General features: G+C 40.6%; 1 protein-coding gene and 1 non-coding gene across 2 annotated transcripts in view; one reads left to right on the top strand and one right to left on the bottom strand.

The window, feature by feature from the left end:
- Positions 1-1,876: 1,876 nt before the first annotated feature.
- Positions 1,877-15,412, bottom strand: part of LOC105711040 (zinc finger protein 746) — a 47,154-nt gene continuing 33,618 nt past the window's right edge. Inside the window, 1 exon segment of the mRNA XM_064372341.1 lies at positions 1,877-15,004. The gene's annotated coding sequence lies outside the window, so the exon portion shown is untranslated.
- Positions 12,696-12,766, top strand: TRNAC-GCA (transfer RNA cysteine (anticodon GCA)). Its single transcript has one exon. It is a non-coding gene; the product is annotated as a tRNA-Cys (tRNA).

Raw genomic sequence — 15,412 nt, 5'->3', positions numbered from 1 at the left:
TAAAATGTTACTGATCCTTGTTTTGTTTTTCAGAGTCAAGAAAACTTATCTTGAGCTATTTACATCATTTAATAATTGAATAATGTATATTCCTGTAAACAAAATTTGAAGCATGTTTGTTTATCTCTGCCTGGCATCTCCAGAATTTGGAAACTATTTGTAAGTATTCTTAAATTGTGGCAATATAGTTATTTGCACCAGTGCAATAAGAATCCATTTAACAGGACACAGTTGGAGATGCTGGTTGTTTTACCAAGGCTTTGACCAGAATGGTGTGCTTCCCTTTAAGGAATCAAGCTTCACTTGCAAAGCTAATTAAAGGCCCTTGGGAAATTTGGCCTCATACTTTGCCTACATAGTCCCCGTACAGGGTTCCTAACCTGTGGTGAGCAAAGAATGTCACGTTCTAACAGGCCCAGGAACCCCATGTTCTTGAGACCTCAAGAAGAGAGGAATTTACCCAACTCATAGGTATTTAAGGGTACAAACCCATGGCTGGGCTCAGGTTTAAAAGGTCTCATCTTAGATTTTTTGTGGAGGAGAGTTCTATCAAGGTCAATTTAAAAGCCTATGTGAAGGACTGGTATTCTTGCTGCACTTCACACAAATCATGCCAAGTATAAAACCAAAGTTTATTTTGCAAACAATTAAATCTTATCATGATTTGTTTTAGAAAAAAATGAGAACTGAACAGAGAAAAAATATTTTTCAGGACATATACACTTGTCATTTAATTCTAATCTCATTAGTTGTTTTTAAGTTTTTGCCTACATTTTAGACTCATCTTGCTTATTCCCATAAATCAACCAGTGATCTATGGCTGCAATTCAGAAGAAACAAAAGGGATAGGTAATATGAAAAATCTGGGCCAGGTATGGTGACTCATGCCTGTAATCCCAGCACTTTCAGAGGCTGAGGTGGGAGGATCACCTGAGGTTGGGAGTTCAAGACCAGCCTGACCAACATCAGTGATCTATGGCTGCAATTCAGAAGAAACAAAAGGGATAGGTAATATGAAAAATCTGGGCCAGGTATGGTGACTCATGCCTGTAATCCCAGCACTTTCAGAGGCTGAGGTGGGAGGATCACCTGAGGTTGGGAGTTCAAGACCAGCCTGACCAACATGGGGAAACACTGTCTCTACCAAAAATATAAAATTAGCCAGGTGTGGTGGTGTATAACTGGAATCCCAGCTACTCTGGAGGTTGAGGTAGGAGAACTGCTTGGACCTGGGACAGGGAAGTTGTGGTGAGCCAAGATTGAGATTGCACCATTGCACTCCAGCCTGGGCAACAAGAGCAAAACTCCATCTCAAAAAACAAAACAAAACAAAACAAAAAAACCTGGATAAATATTTTAATTCTAAGCAATTATCCTGCAAATCCTGCCAGGTGATGGGAATAGGTAGGGTACCCACAACTCAGAGGCTTGTTCTTTTGGGAGAATAAGACCAAGGAACCTAACCAAAGCCAAGCCCCATGCACACAAATCTTAACAGGCATAACTATAGCCACCAGTTATTGAGTCTCAACAGCCTCAGGATTTTTGGCTGTCCTTACCCCCACCTTGTTTTGTTTTGATACATGTCCTCTAATAACCCAAATCATTACTTCTCACTTAGAGGCCATTGCACTTCAAATGGTAATGCAAATGGAACCACACATAGACACACACCATTCTTTTGGGGACCCTTAAATTAACCTCAGGAGGAGCCCTGACTGTTATAGTTCCCCACATGATGCCACTATTTAGCAGGAATTAGCTAAAAGATCATCATCCAACCTCCCTAACAGCAGTAAGGGTCTCCACTCCTGAGTGGGGAAATGAGAGTGGAAAAAGGAAATAAAACCCAAGTAAGCACAGCTAAGGCCAGTCCTCAGTAGAATTCTTTTAAACAGAGTAACAACCTGAAAAATCAAGCTGCCCCTGCACAGACAAGGGAGAAGGCCCAACATAGAAAGACCTTTGTTCTTTGTGTAATTGGTGAGATCCCAAGGAAAAGGTTCCTCCTCGTCTATAAACATGTACAGAGGGGGATTCATGAAAACTTGCACGGGAAGGAGGCTTGCCTGAGACATGCCTGCAGCTACACAGGCATGTCTGTGTACACAGGGCAATTACACAGACAGCTACACAGATAGGGGAAGTTTTTTATAAAAGCCCCTGTATTCAACTGAAAAAAACCAGCAACCCTCTCAGGTCCTCCCTCTGCTGCAAAGACTTTTCTGCTTTTGCTTATTAAACTTTTCCTCCAACCTCACCCTTGGTGTCCATGGTCCTTAATTTTCTTGGTCATTAGACAATGAGCTTGAGTAATACCTCAGACAACAAGACTGTAACAAACACCTCCATTCCACATTTATATTTCCTGTCTTCCACAAATGGAACACTAGCGCCCCCAAATATCAACATATAGGTTTGCAAGCTATACCAAACGAACTTACTAAGTTCAATATCTAATTTTTTTTCAATATCTTTTCTCCTTAGAATATATACCACTGAGAGTTTTTAAAAATTTTTGTGGGCATGGTATCAATGTAATATATCATGAGATTTATTGTTTTTTACTATTTACTTTTAGGTTTATCTCCTCACACTTGTTTTATTTTTTGGAAATGTAAAATATTAAAATGATTCAACAGTCAAAGCTATATAAAAATGTATACTTAGAGAAGAGTCATTCCCTATTCTGTTCCTTGAATTTCATTTGCATCTACCCATGAGTAATGTTCTATTTCTTGATCTGGATATGAGATTACACAGGTATATTTATTTCTTGTTAAAGCTTATCACTCATGATTTGTGCTTTTTTTGTATGCTTCACAGTGAAAAAGCTGAAAAAATACCAATGAGATGTGTCAGTCAGTATTCAATGAGGGAGGCAGAATCACTTAAGTATTACTGAATGAGGGAATTGTTACAGGAATTAGACCATGCACAATTAAAGGATGAGTTATGGAAGGTGGAATATCAAAGAACAGCCACTACTCAACCTTCTGAAAGCATGGCAAGGTGGACAAGTTGAAATTGCAGGGGGCCCTGATAATCCAAGCACATTCAGCTGCTGGAGCGGGGCCACAAAGTGTTTAGAGAAAAACTCCATAGAAATTTAGCTACCACTTCTGTAGGTCCTCAAACAAGTATCTGGTGGTGGCATTGGAGCTACTGCTAATGGACAGGACAGGCCATTGGGAAGAGCTGGACACAGATTGAGGGAGAGCAGGATGAGCTGGAATCCACTGGCGTCTGTCTGTATGCCACGACCACTAGCAACAACAGCTGTCACAGAGTAATGGCTATGGCTTCACTTCTTCTCCCAAATAATACTAAAATTTTTTTGTCAAACTCTAACCTGAATTTAGACCAGGAAATGATTCTGGGAAAGTAGTTTCAGCTATACCAAATTGACACAGAGCAAACTGCCACCAGAGACAGGAGTACAATCTTAGGGTAGTGACTGTTGACATGGAGAAAAGGAGAAAGATTAGGGAGATGTATATAAATTAGAATTGATCAGACTAGTCAATAAACTAGGTTTGAACAATGAGGGAAAGGGAAATCTAAAATGACTCTGGGGCTCTAACTTAAACAGCTGTGTGGGGATGGTGCCACTGACTGAGGCAAAGCCTCCAGATGGAGAATGCGGAGATGATGGCTGCAGGGAGATTGGGCATTTAGTGTTGCCCATGTTGAGTCTGAGAAGGTGATGGGGATTCCAAGATCCTATGCAGTAGGATCCAGGGATATATTTTTTAATGGACTTTTGCTTATGACGACAATTAATCCTCATTGTGACTGGATTTATCCTCCTATCTAAAATAGCAAAAAAAAATTGAAAAATATAGGAAACAACACTTTCAAGACATTGGACATCAAGAAGCAAGGGACAGTCCTCCCTGAGCAATGGAAAATAAATCCTATGAATGCTACAGTTGACTGCTTTGGGAAAGCTTCTAGGATATGGCACAGGGAAGAGAAATCCAGGCCAAGCCCTGTGGACTCTAGGAATTAAACAGATGGAGCTCTGAGCCTTGAGAGATACAGGCAGTCAGAGTTTGCTAAAGAGAATACTGGAGAGGAGAGAGATGCCCAGAGACAGAGAACTCTGGAGCTCTGCAGGGGATCATGATCAAATGCTCCACTAGGCACTGATCAGCACATGCCATGAGGAAACTCTCCAAGGCCAAGGAAAGAACCATCTGAAAGGATAACTGGTAACAGTGCATGGTCTTCACACTGGAAATAGGACCTGTTTTCACCAGTCAGACTAGAAAACCTCATGATTCATGGGGCACCGGGTAGAGATTACAGAAGTGTCTTGCACTGTTTTCAAGTAGCTTGACTGAATTCCAGAACAAAGCTCAAGAATATTTATGCAGATATTAAAATATCCAGCTGCCAACAAGATAAAATTCACAATGTCTGCAGCCAAAAATTACCAGGTATGAAAGAAGTAGGAAGACACCACCTATAATTAGGAGAAAAATTGACCAATAGAAACTGATCCAGAAATGACACAGATGTTAGAATTAGAGAGAAGGATATTTAAACAGTCATTATACTTGCATTCTATATGTTCAAAAAGTTAAGTAGTGGTATAGACTGAATATTTGTATCCCCTTCAAATTCATATGTTGAAATTTCAACCCCAAAGGTGATGGTATTAGGAGGCAGGACTTTTGGGAGATGATTAGATCATGAGAGAGAACCCTTGTGAACAGAATTTATGCCCTTATAGAAGAGGCCTGAGAGAGGACCCTTGTGTCTTCTGTGATGTAAGTTTACAGCAAGAAGATGGCTGTCTTTGAACCAGGAAATGAGCCCTCACCAGACATGGAATCTGTGGTGACTTGAACTTCCCAGCCTCCAGAACTGTGAGAAATAAATTTCTGTATAAACTACCCTCTCTCTAGTAGTTTGTTGTAGAAACCAAGTATTTTCATGGAAGCTTTAAAAAAAGAGTATATGGCTGGGTGTGGTGGTTCACACCTGTAATCCCAGCACTTTGGGAGGCTGAGTTAAGAGGATCACAAGGTCAGGAGTTCGAGACCAGCCTGGCCAATATGGTAAAGCCCCATCTCTACTGCAAATACAAAAATTAGCCAGGTGTGGTGGCGGGTGCCTGTAGTCCCAGCTACTTGGGAGGCTGAAGCAGAAGAATCACTTGAACCTTGGAGGCAGAGGTTGCAGTGAGCCGAGACTGCGCCACTGCAATCCAGCCAGGGCTACAGAGCAAGATTCCTTCTAAAAAAAAAAAGTATATAATGGGGGAAGAAAACAAACTCTTTTTGTCTACTATACTCTCAACACTCCAGATAAATTACTTGTGGTCACCAAAATGCGGGGCTGTTTTTCCCCATAAAGCAATTCTCCAATTTTCTACAAACACCAGCTGGGTGTTCTACAGTTCAACGAATTCTGACACCATCTAATGGAGTTAGAATGAGATCCCACAAGTTAAGGGCTTAGTCACACGTCTGACCTCACTTCAGCTGCCAATTTTGAGTGCAAGCTTCCAGTACTTCTAATAGGCTGGCTATCCATTGGGAGTTCCTATAACCTCCTCCTATTTGGTCTTTTGCTAGAATGGCTCACAAAATTCAGGGAAGTGCTTAAACTTATCACTTCATTTTAAGGGACATTACAAAGGATATGGACATTACAAAGCAGCCAGAGGGGACAAAATGCTAGGTATGGAAGAACCAAAATAATGAAGCCAGATGAAGAGGTACATGGAGCAAGGTACATGGGAAGGGGCATGGAATTTCTGTGCCCTCTCCAGGCATGCCACCTTCCCAGTACCTTCACATGTTCAGCAATCTGAAAGCTCTTTGAAGGTCATCCTTTTGGGGTTTTATGCATGTATATTAAAAGAGGCTTCACTGTTAAATCAGTGGCCAATGGTAATCTATTCAAACTTCAGTCCCTCTCCCCTTCCTGGAGGTAGGGGGATAGGGCTAAAATTTCCAACCCTCGAATCACAGTTGATTTTCTTGGCAACTATCCCCCATTCTGAGTCCATCCAAGAGCCCCCAGCCATCACGCCTCTTGCTAGCATACTTATCAGACACTCATTACTTCAAAGATCGCAAGGATTTTAGAAGTTGTGTGCCAGGAAATGGAGGCAGACACCAAATATGTATTTTCTTTATTATGTCACAAAGACTAAAAGTGAATACCTAGAAATGAAAACTACAATGGTGAGTAAAAAAGACACTGTTTAACAAAAGATTAGACATTGTAGAAGAATCATTAGCTTGAAACCATAGCAATAGAATTATTCAAAGTGAGATACCTAGAGAAAAGACAATTTTAAAAGAAAGAAAGAAAAAAGAACACAGCATCATGAGCAGAAAAGAATTTCTGAAAGAATTAGGGTGTAGGGCAGAAAAATAACTGAAAAAATAATGCCCCCCAAATTCCAATTTTTATACCACCAACTCTACATCCACAGATTCGAGAAGCTTAATGAGACCTGGGCACAAGAGACAATGAAGAAAACAATACCAAATTACATTATAGTCAAATTACTCAAAACCAGTAATGAAGCGAATCTTAAAAGCAGCCAGAGGGGACAAAATGCTAGGTATGGAAGAACCAAAATAATGATGACAAATATCTTATTAGAAATAATGCAAGTAAGAAAACAGTAGAGCAACATCTTTAAAATTCTGAAAGAAAAAGAACTCTCAACCTCATTCTATACTGAGTGAAAATACCTTTTCGAAACAAATGTGAAATCAAAGCATGTTAGACATAATAAAGTTGAAAGAATTCACCACCAGGAGACCCACAGCGAGGCAAATGTTCAAGAAATCCTTTAGACAGAATAAAAATGATACCAGATGGAAATATGAATCTATAAAAAGAAATAAAGAGCATCCAAAATGGTAACTACGTGGGTGCATCTCTATACTTTTTCTTAAATTTCAGATTTGTTGAAAGATAACCAACTGGTTTTTTTTTGTTTGTTTTTTTGAGACAGAGTTTTGCTCTTGTTGCCCAGGCTGGAGTGCAATAGCACCATCTCAGCTCACCACAACCTCTGCCTCCTGGGTTCAAGTGATTCTCCTGCCTCAGCCTCCCAAGTAGCTAAGATTACAGGTGCCCATAACCATGCCTGGTTAATTTTTTTTGTATTTTTAGTAGAGATAGGGTTTCTCCATGTTGGTCAGACTGGTCTTGAACTCCTGACCTCAGGTGATCCACCCGCCTTGGCCTTCCAAAGTGCTGAGATTACAGGCCTGAGCCACTGTGCCTGGCCTATAACCAACTGTTCAAGCAAAAATAATAACAATGTAGTGTGATATTTACAGCACATATCAAAGTATAATATACAATAACAATAGCACTAAGTTTGGGAGGGGAGAAATTGAAGTATATCATTGTGAAGTTCCTAAACATGCAATGGTGGTATATCACTAGAAGACAGTCTAAGTTAAAGGTGTATAGTATAAACCATAAAACAATGCTAAAATAACACAACAAAGAGTTGTAGCTAATAAGATGACAAAGGAGGTAAAATAAAATCATTAAAAATACTGAGGAAATATAAAAGGTAGAAAATGAGGAAAAGGGGAATTAAAAACACATGAAACACATAGAAAGCACAAAGATAATATATTTAAATTTAACCATGTCATAAATTTCATTAAATGTAAATGGTCTAAAGACTTATATAAAAGACAGAGACTGTCAGATTTGATAAAAAAAAAAAAATCGAAAATACGGAGATCCAAGATGGCTGATCACTAGCAGCTCGGGATTGTAGCTCCCAGAGAAAATGCACAGAACAAGAGGACGCCACACTTTCAGACGAATTTCTGTTACCCACGGACCGGAAGATTCCCAGTGGAGGAGCCCCACGGGTCGCCAGGGCGACTCTTGTGGCTGGCATAGCGGTTTCGCCAGTGCCTCAGTGCGGCGGTTCTTGGTGCAGAGTAAATGGGACTGATTGATGTTTGGAGCTCCGGGAAGGCAGAGTCGCCCATTTACCTGATTGAAGAGGGGACTCAGGAGGGAAGCCAGACTGGAGATTCCCGGCCAGAAAAGCACCATGAATCTTGATGCTGCTGTTTTGGCCGGCGCAGTGGGTTGCTCAGATTTCGGTGCTGGGAATCAACAAGTTGGACGTACACTCAGAGACCTAATTTGAAAGTAGGCAATTACAAAGACGACAGGTGGATGAACTCACAATGAAGGGAAGAAACCAGCGTAAAAAGGCTGAGAATACCCAAGATCAGAATGCCTCTCCTTCTACAGGTGATCACAGTTCCTCGTCAACAAGAGAACAAGGCCTGATGGAGAATGAGTGCATTCCATTAACAGATTTAGGCTTCAGAAAGTGGATAATAAGGAACTTTAGTGAACTAAAAGAACATGTTCTAGCCCAATGTAAAGAAACTAAGAACCTTGAAAAAAGGTTTGATGAAATCCTAACAAGAACAGACAATTCAGAGAGGAATATAAGTGAATTAATGGAACTGAAGAATACAATACGAGAACTCCGTGAAGTATGCACAGGTTTTAACAGTCGAATTGATCAAGCAGAAGAAAGGATATCAGAAGTTGAAGACCAACTTAATGAAATGAAATGAGAAGACAAGATTAGAGAAGAAAGAGTAAAAAGGAATGAGTGAGGTCTCCAAGAAATATGGGACTATGTGAAAAGACCTAATTTACGATTGATAGGTATACCTGAATGTCATGAAGAGAATGAATCCAAGTTGGAAAATATTCTTCAGGATATTATTCAGGAAAACTTTCCTTATCTAGTAAGGCAGGACAATACTCAACTCCAGGTAATCCAGAGAACACCACAAAGATATTTCTCAAGTAGAGCAATTTCAAGACACATAATCACTAGATTCACTAGGGTTGAAATAAAGGAGAAAATTCTAAGGGCAGCTAGAGAGAAAAGTCACGTTACCCATAAAGGGAAGCCTATCAGATTCACAGCAGACCTCTCACCAGTAACCCTCCAAACTAGAAGAGAGTGGGGGTCAATATTCAATATCCTCAAAGAAAAGAATTTTCAACCCAGAATCTCATATCCCGCCAAACTAAGCTTTACAAGTGAAGGAAAAAGAAAATTTTTCACGAACAAGCAAGCACTCAGAGATTTCATCACCACCAGGCCTGCTTTACAAGAGCTTCTGAAAGAAGCACTACAAACAGAAAGGAACAACCAGTATCAGTCATCCCAAAAACTTACCAAAACATAAAGAGTATCTCTATAATGAAGAATCTACATCAACTAATGGGCAAAATAGCCAGCTAGCATTAAATGACAATATTGAACTCATAAATATTAATATTAATTCTAAATTTAAATGGATTAAATGCCCCAATCAAAGACACAGAGAGATAAATTGAATAAAAAGTCAAAACCCATCGGTACACTGTATCCAGATCTATTTCACAAGCAATGACATACAAAGACTCAAAACAAAGGATGGAGGAAGATTCACCAATTAAAAGGAGAGCAAAAAAAAAAGAAAAAAAAAAAACAGGAGTTGTAACTTTCGTCTCTCACAAAATAGACTTTAATAGTAACAAAGACTAAAAGAAACAAAGAAGGACATTACATAATGGTAAAAGGATCAATGCAACAACAGGAGTAAATGATTATAAATATATATGCACCCAATACAGGAGCACCCAGATACATAAGACAAGTTCTTAATGACTTATAAAGAGACCTGGACTCCCACACAATAATAGCGGGAGATTTTGACACCACATTGTTAATATTCGACGGATCAACGACATAGAAAATTAATAGGGACATACATGATTTGAACTTAGACCTGGAATAAGTAAACTTAGTGAATATTTGTAGAATTCTCCACCCCAGGTCCACAGAACATACATTTTTCTCAGTATCACATTACACCTATTTTGAAAGTGACCACATAATTGGAAAATTGGAAGTAAATCACTCTTCAGCATTTGCATAGCATTTCACAGACTTAAATGAAATATTGGTTGGCTGTTTGTTATGTTCTTCCCTTATTCCTTCCTGTCTCTGTTGTTAAGCACAATTATCGGCATAAAAGAGGTTTTTAATACCTATCTTTAGATTGCATTCCAGCCCGGGCAATAGAGCAAGAACCCTGTTCTCTCTCCTCCTTTTTCTTTCTCTTTCTTTCTTTCTCTCATAAAAATAAATAAATAAATAAATAAAAAAGAAAGAAATCACAGTTCACTAAAATTCCCTTTAGTGACAGCCCACTATCCCTTCAACTTTATGAACCTCTCCATTGCTTACTGCTGTTTGCTTAGTTAAGGAAAAAGACTTTAAAATTCATATTCATATATTAGGTTTAAATGCAATGAGGCTGTTTCTTAAAAAGCTAAACATAAACTTACCATATGACCCTGTATATGGATATTTATTCAAGAAAAATGAAAAAAATGCAAATACATAAATGTGATTCACCTCATAAACAGAATCAAAAACAAAACAAAACAAAATCATCTCAGTAGTTGCAGAAAAAGCCTTTGATAAAACCCAACATTATTTTATCATAAAAATCCTCAACAGGCTAGGCATTGAAGGATCATACCTCAAAATTATAAGAGCCGTCTATGACAAATCCACAGCCAACATCATACTGAGTGAGCAAAAATTGAAACCATTCCTCTTGAAAACTGGAACAAGACAAGAATGTCCACTCTCACCATCCCTAGTCAATATATTGGAAGTCCTAGCCAGAGCAATCAGGCAAAAGAAAGAAATAGAAAGCATTCAAATATGAAAAAAAAAGAAGTCAAACGAACTCTATTTGCAGACAATATGATTCTATCCATAGAAAACCCCAAAGACTCCATTAAAAGGCTCCTGAGACTGATAAATGACTTTAGTAAAATTTCAGGATACAATATCAATGTATAAAAGCTAGTAGCATAAAAAAAATCAAACATCTACATGCTGCTCCAAAGAATATAAGAAAGCTAGAGAAGTTATATTATCAAAGCAGTTTATAATAAGAAATATTTTGAGCGATAAAGATGGATATTTCATCATAATAAGAGTTAATTCATTAAGAAGATGTAAGAACCTTAAATGTATATGTACCTAATTAGAGTTCCAAAATATATAAAGCAAAAACCAAGGGAAGCATAAAGAAAACTGACAAACACAATTTTAACTGGAGATTTTAGTACTCTTTCCTTAGTAATGAGTAGCACAAACAAACAAGTCAGTAAGAATATAAACCACACTATTAACCAACTTAACTAAATTGTACTTACGTAACACAACATCCAACTGCACAATCACAGTATCACTGAAATAATGGGTGTTGTTTCTTCTATTCCACTTAAAACCCTTTTTTTTTTTTTTTTAAATGCACTAGCTCTAGCTTTCGGTGGTTTTAAATAGAAACAAACTACCACACATCTTTGTCTCGTTTCGTTTTTAAGAGAATGCTTCTAACGCTGCACCATTAAGTATGATGCTTGCTGGTTGTAGACTTTGGGACTTTTAACTAGTCTTATTGTTTTAACAAAAAGAATTTTAATATGAGATTTCTTTAATTCTTTCCTTGCCTTTTCCCTTTTCAATAAGAGTGGACCATTGCTGAGGAAGCCAGAAGACCAACGAGAGAGTAGCCAGTGACAGAGCTCCATGTGGCTGTGAATTGGCTCATCTCCTCCAGCAAGAAAGACAGAATATGAGTTCAGAAGAATATGCATGCTTAGGTTTGGAGAACTGAACACCAAAACAGCAACAGAGTTCATTTGACTGGTGCTACCTCAAGTAATTTATATGAACTCTATTGTTAGTTATCTTTGCCAATTTTGCTGTGTTTACTTCCCTCCAATAAATATTTATTGCATCCCAACTTTTATGCTCAATGTTGTGCTTGGCACTGTAGAAAAACACAAAGATTGCATTTTCCTTTGTGAGCTTCTGTGCATTCTGACTTTGGTCTCCACGATAGTTATCACAGGCACTGCCACCATCTCATGGGATCCTTTGGGTGGGTGTTCTTTCTCTACATTTTTGAGATCTGTATAGCCTTTTGATGTCAGCAGTGGCCTTAATGTAGGATGTTGGCCAGGGGCCAGGTTCACTTTGCAGGACCTGTGGCGCTGGGCCTCAGGGCAGGGGTCTGCCCAGCAGAGGAGACATTTCTTGTTCTTGCTGCTCCAGTTGTGCTTCTGGCCTGAGACCCTTTGGGACAGCTGGGGAAACTTCCTGGGCTACACGATGGGGGTCAAATGATTCAAATTATTGGTATGGGCTTTCTTGGGTTCAGTCCAGACCCTGCAAAAAACCAAGAATAGTTGAGATGAGAATAAAAAGAGGGGGAGATGGACAGAAAAGCCCCCAAATCCATCCACCAGGGTAAGGGTGAGGGTGGAAAGAGAGGATGTGGGTACATATTCAAGTCAGTGGACTTTAAGGAGGAGATGAAGGAAGAAAGGAGTGGCCAAGCTCTTCGCGATGATTCTTCAAGCAATTGCCTTCAAAGTAGCCCTGAGATGGCAAGTTGTGAGATGAGGGGGCTTTTAGGGGCCCAAGTAGGGAGGGATCTATAAGGAAGAAGAGGGCCAAAGGGCCAATTTGCTGTGAGGCAAAATTTCCAAATCTCTAAAACTGCCTAAGAATCAATGTAAATTTCAATGCATAGATGTGTGTTGCAACACAGGTGAAAGTGTATTTATTAGCTACTCCTAGAAGCTGAGGGGGTATAGCTCAGGGGTGAGCATTTGATTGCAGATCAAGAGGTTCCTGGTTCAAATCCAGGTGCCCCCTGGAAGGAGTCTCCTTTAAGTACCGAAGACACATCAATTAGTACCTTCAGGTTGCCCCAGGTCCTATGGCAGATTAAGGGGAGGTTGGTAGGAAGGAAGTGGAAAAAGAAGACATGGAAAGGAATCTAGTCATCTATGGGCTGGGCCAATGGAAAGTCCCAAAACCAGGAATGTGGTTCTAGCTATGATCTTGTTATTAAGGTGATGTTGTGAACTCAGGCAGGCCTTTAATGACAGTCGTTTTTTCTTTCAGGCATATAACGTGCAAGTACAGACTAAAATCAAAGTTGCCAAACATGTCTGAGCACCAGAATGCCACCTGGAGATTCTGATTTGTTAGGTCTGAGAAGTTTTATTTTTCTTTCATTCCATCACCCCACATCACAGAAACACCAGATGACCTCCTGGGCTGCAAAATTTAGCAACCACTTATGAAGCATGTACCAATTATTAATGTGCAGTTTGTACCACTTGCTCAAGTCCAGAGACCCAGAACACTCACACAGCAAGTTAAGCAAAGCAACTTTATTCCTCAGACAGGCAAGGGACAACAGAAGCCTGGGATTTAGGGTGAGCTGGTCCCCCAAGGCTCAGGAGGCTGCCCAGGGCAGATGGGAGTCTCACCTATGTGCGTCCCACTACACACTGCAGCTGAGGGACCCTGAACACCCTCTGCTCTCGGTTTTATACCCCAACGGCAATTTGGATCATTGGGCTAAAGTGCTGCAGGACGTCCTGTTCTAGGTGTGATGGGAACAGAGTCCGGGTTTAGGATAGTTCCTCCTTATCTCAGGACACAGCACTCCCAGCACATTCTCCAGTTATTCTGAGAACTACGACCAAGAAAAGAGGGAAGCACTGGGTTGGCCAAGACCATCTGAGAACTTGTCCTGCTGGGTCATTTAAAAAGCCTTTCTAGGATAATGTTAATGGCTTTCCAAGCTGATGTCTTTCCCATTGAGAGGAGAGGCTGTAGGCCTGTGGATTGCCAGGTGGAAGGGGGTTGGGGTTTAGAGGAAAGAGGAGAGCATGAATGGGTTGTCTGCAGTGGGGCTGTTCCCATGGACTGACCAAGAAGAAACTGAGGTATTGATGTGGCTGCACAGGCACTTATCAGAAACAGTTCTAACAAGTGAAAGGTGCAACTCAAGGTAGAGCATTTGCCTGCAGGCCAAGAGGGCTCTAGTTCAAATCCATGCGTCTCCCACACCCCTTCAGTTTTCTACTTATTGAACAAAATCCTTTTCACCTCTGGGGTCTGGAATGGTATTGGAATCTTCCTGCAAGGAGAGAAGAGAGAATAGACAGCAGAGGGCTTTGCCAGAAAGCCTCTGTAGTTTCTTGTAGGCCCCAGCGAACTTCTCTAGGCGACTCTGTCACCTCATTAATCCATATCCTCAGCCTTGAAACAGGCCCAACTGTCCCACAGAACTGAGGTTTATGGTTTTTCTTGAATAAAACTGGAAATTGACCCTCCTCTTCTTGAAACCCAAGGCAAAATTTACATTTGTGTTATCTGAACTCCTTTCTCAGGAAACCTACCAGCAGTCTTCCCAGATAGGATCAAGAAACTGAAATTCAACAGATCCCCACATCTGAAAAGTGAGATGCCAGACCCCTCACTCATCATGACCGTCTAGATGACCACCTGCTAGCTGTTGGCCAACTCCTCTTCCTTGCCCCTCCCTAATCCCTGTTTTCCCATAGGAGGCTCCACACTATGCCTTGGGGCTACTTCCCTGCCCCTTGTGTTCATGTGCGGACCCCAGTATCTGCTTCATAAGGGAAACATCAGATGTGCATGTTGGGGGGCATGTTTCCCACCCGAGCAGAGCCTCCCAGTGTCCACTGGGGCAAGTGAGCTGCAACGTCTTCTCAGGGAGGTGAACAAGGTGAAACATTTAACGCTGACTGTTGGAATCCGGGAGAAAGACTGGCAGAGGCAGTGGTTTCCCGTGTCTGAGTCAGTGCTCAATTATTCCTTGTGGCAGCATCCCATGGGTGACTGGCTGTTGCGCGAGGACATTCTTATTTCAAGTCAATAAAACCACATCTTTACCAAAAGAGAGACATCTGTTCAATTCACTTCTGCAAGCGGTATCAGACCTCCACGTGCAGGTTTACTGCCTCATTTTGTACCACTTGAAATTCTGATTTGGGACACAGGACCTCTTTTGCCCAGCATGCTCTGCTGGGCTCACTCCATTTAGTCTCTCCATAGACTCAAAAGCAACAACAGCTAAAAGCAAAGATTGAAAACAAACAAAAAATTATAACAATTTTTTAAAAAAGAAAAAACAAAAGCAAAGATCTGAACCCAATTCTACTTAACGTTTTCTCCCAAACAAGAGTATAATAGTCCATAATAACATGATTGTAGCTGCAATCTGCTTACTCCCATAAAATATTAGCCTAAGAAACAAACACTGCTACCTTCTAAGGGGCAAGTCAATTTCTTTGCAAGTTTTGAAGAGTGAGGAAGGAAGTTGGAGCCTCATGTAGGAAGCCTGGCTTTGCTCTTGCAGAGCGACAGGCAGGAGCCATGCAGGAAGGAGGAGCCTCAGCACTGGCCAGCATCAAGAGTGGGCCCTGGAGTATGTGGGGATGGGGAGCCTGGGGAGTGGAGCAGCAAGGGTGGGGCAGGGAC

This window comes from Aotus nancymaae, unplaced genomic scaffold (genome assembly GCF_030222135.1).
Source record: "Aotus nancymaae isolate 86718 unplaced genomic scaffold, 86718_ANA_hifiasm-v0.15.2.pri h1tg000002l, whole genome shotgun sequence".
In the NCBI taxonomy this organism is placed as follows: domain Eukaryota; kingdom Metazoa; phylum Chordata; class Mammalia; order Primates; family Aotidae; genus Aotus; species Aotus nancymaae.
This window is presented reverse-complemented; position numbering and strand designations above follow the sequence as displayed.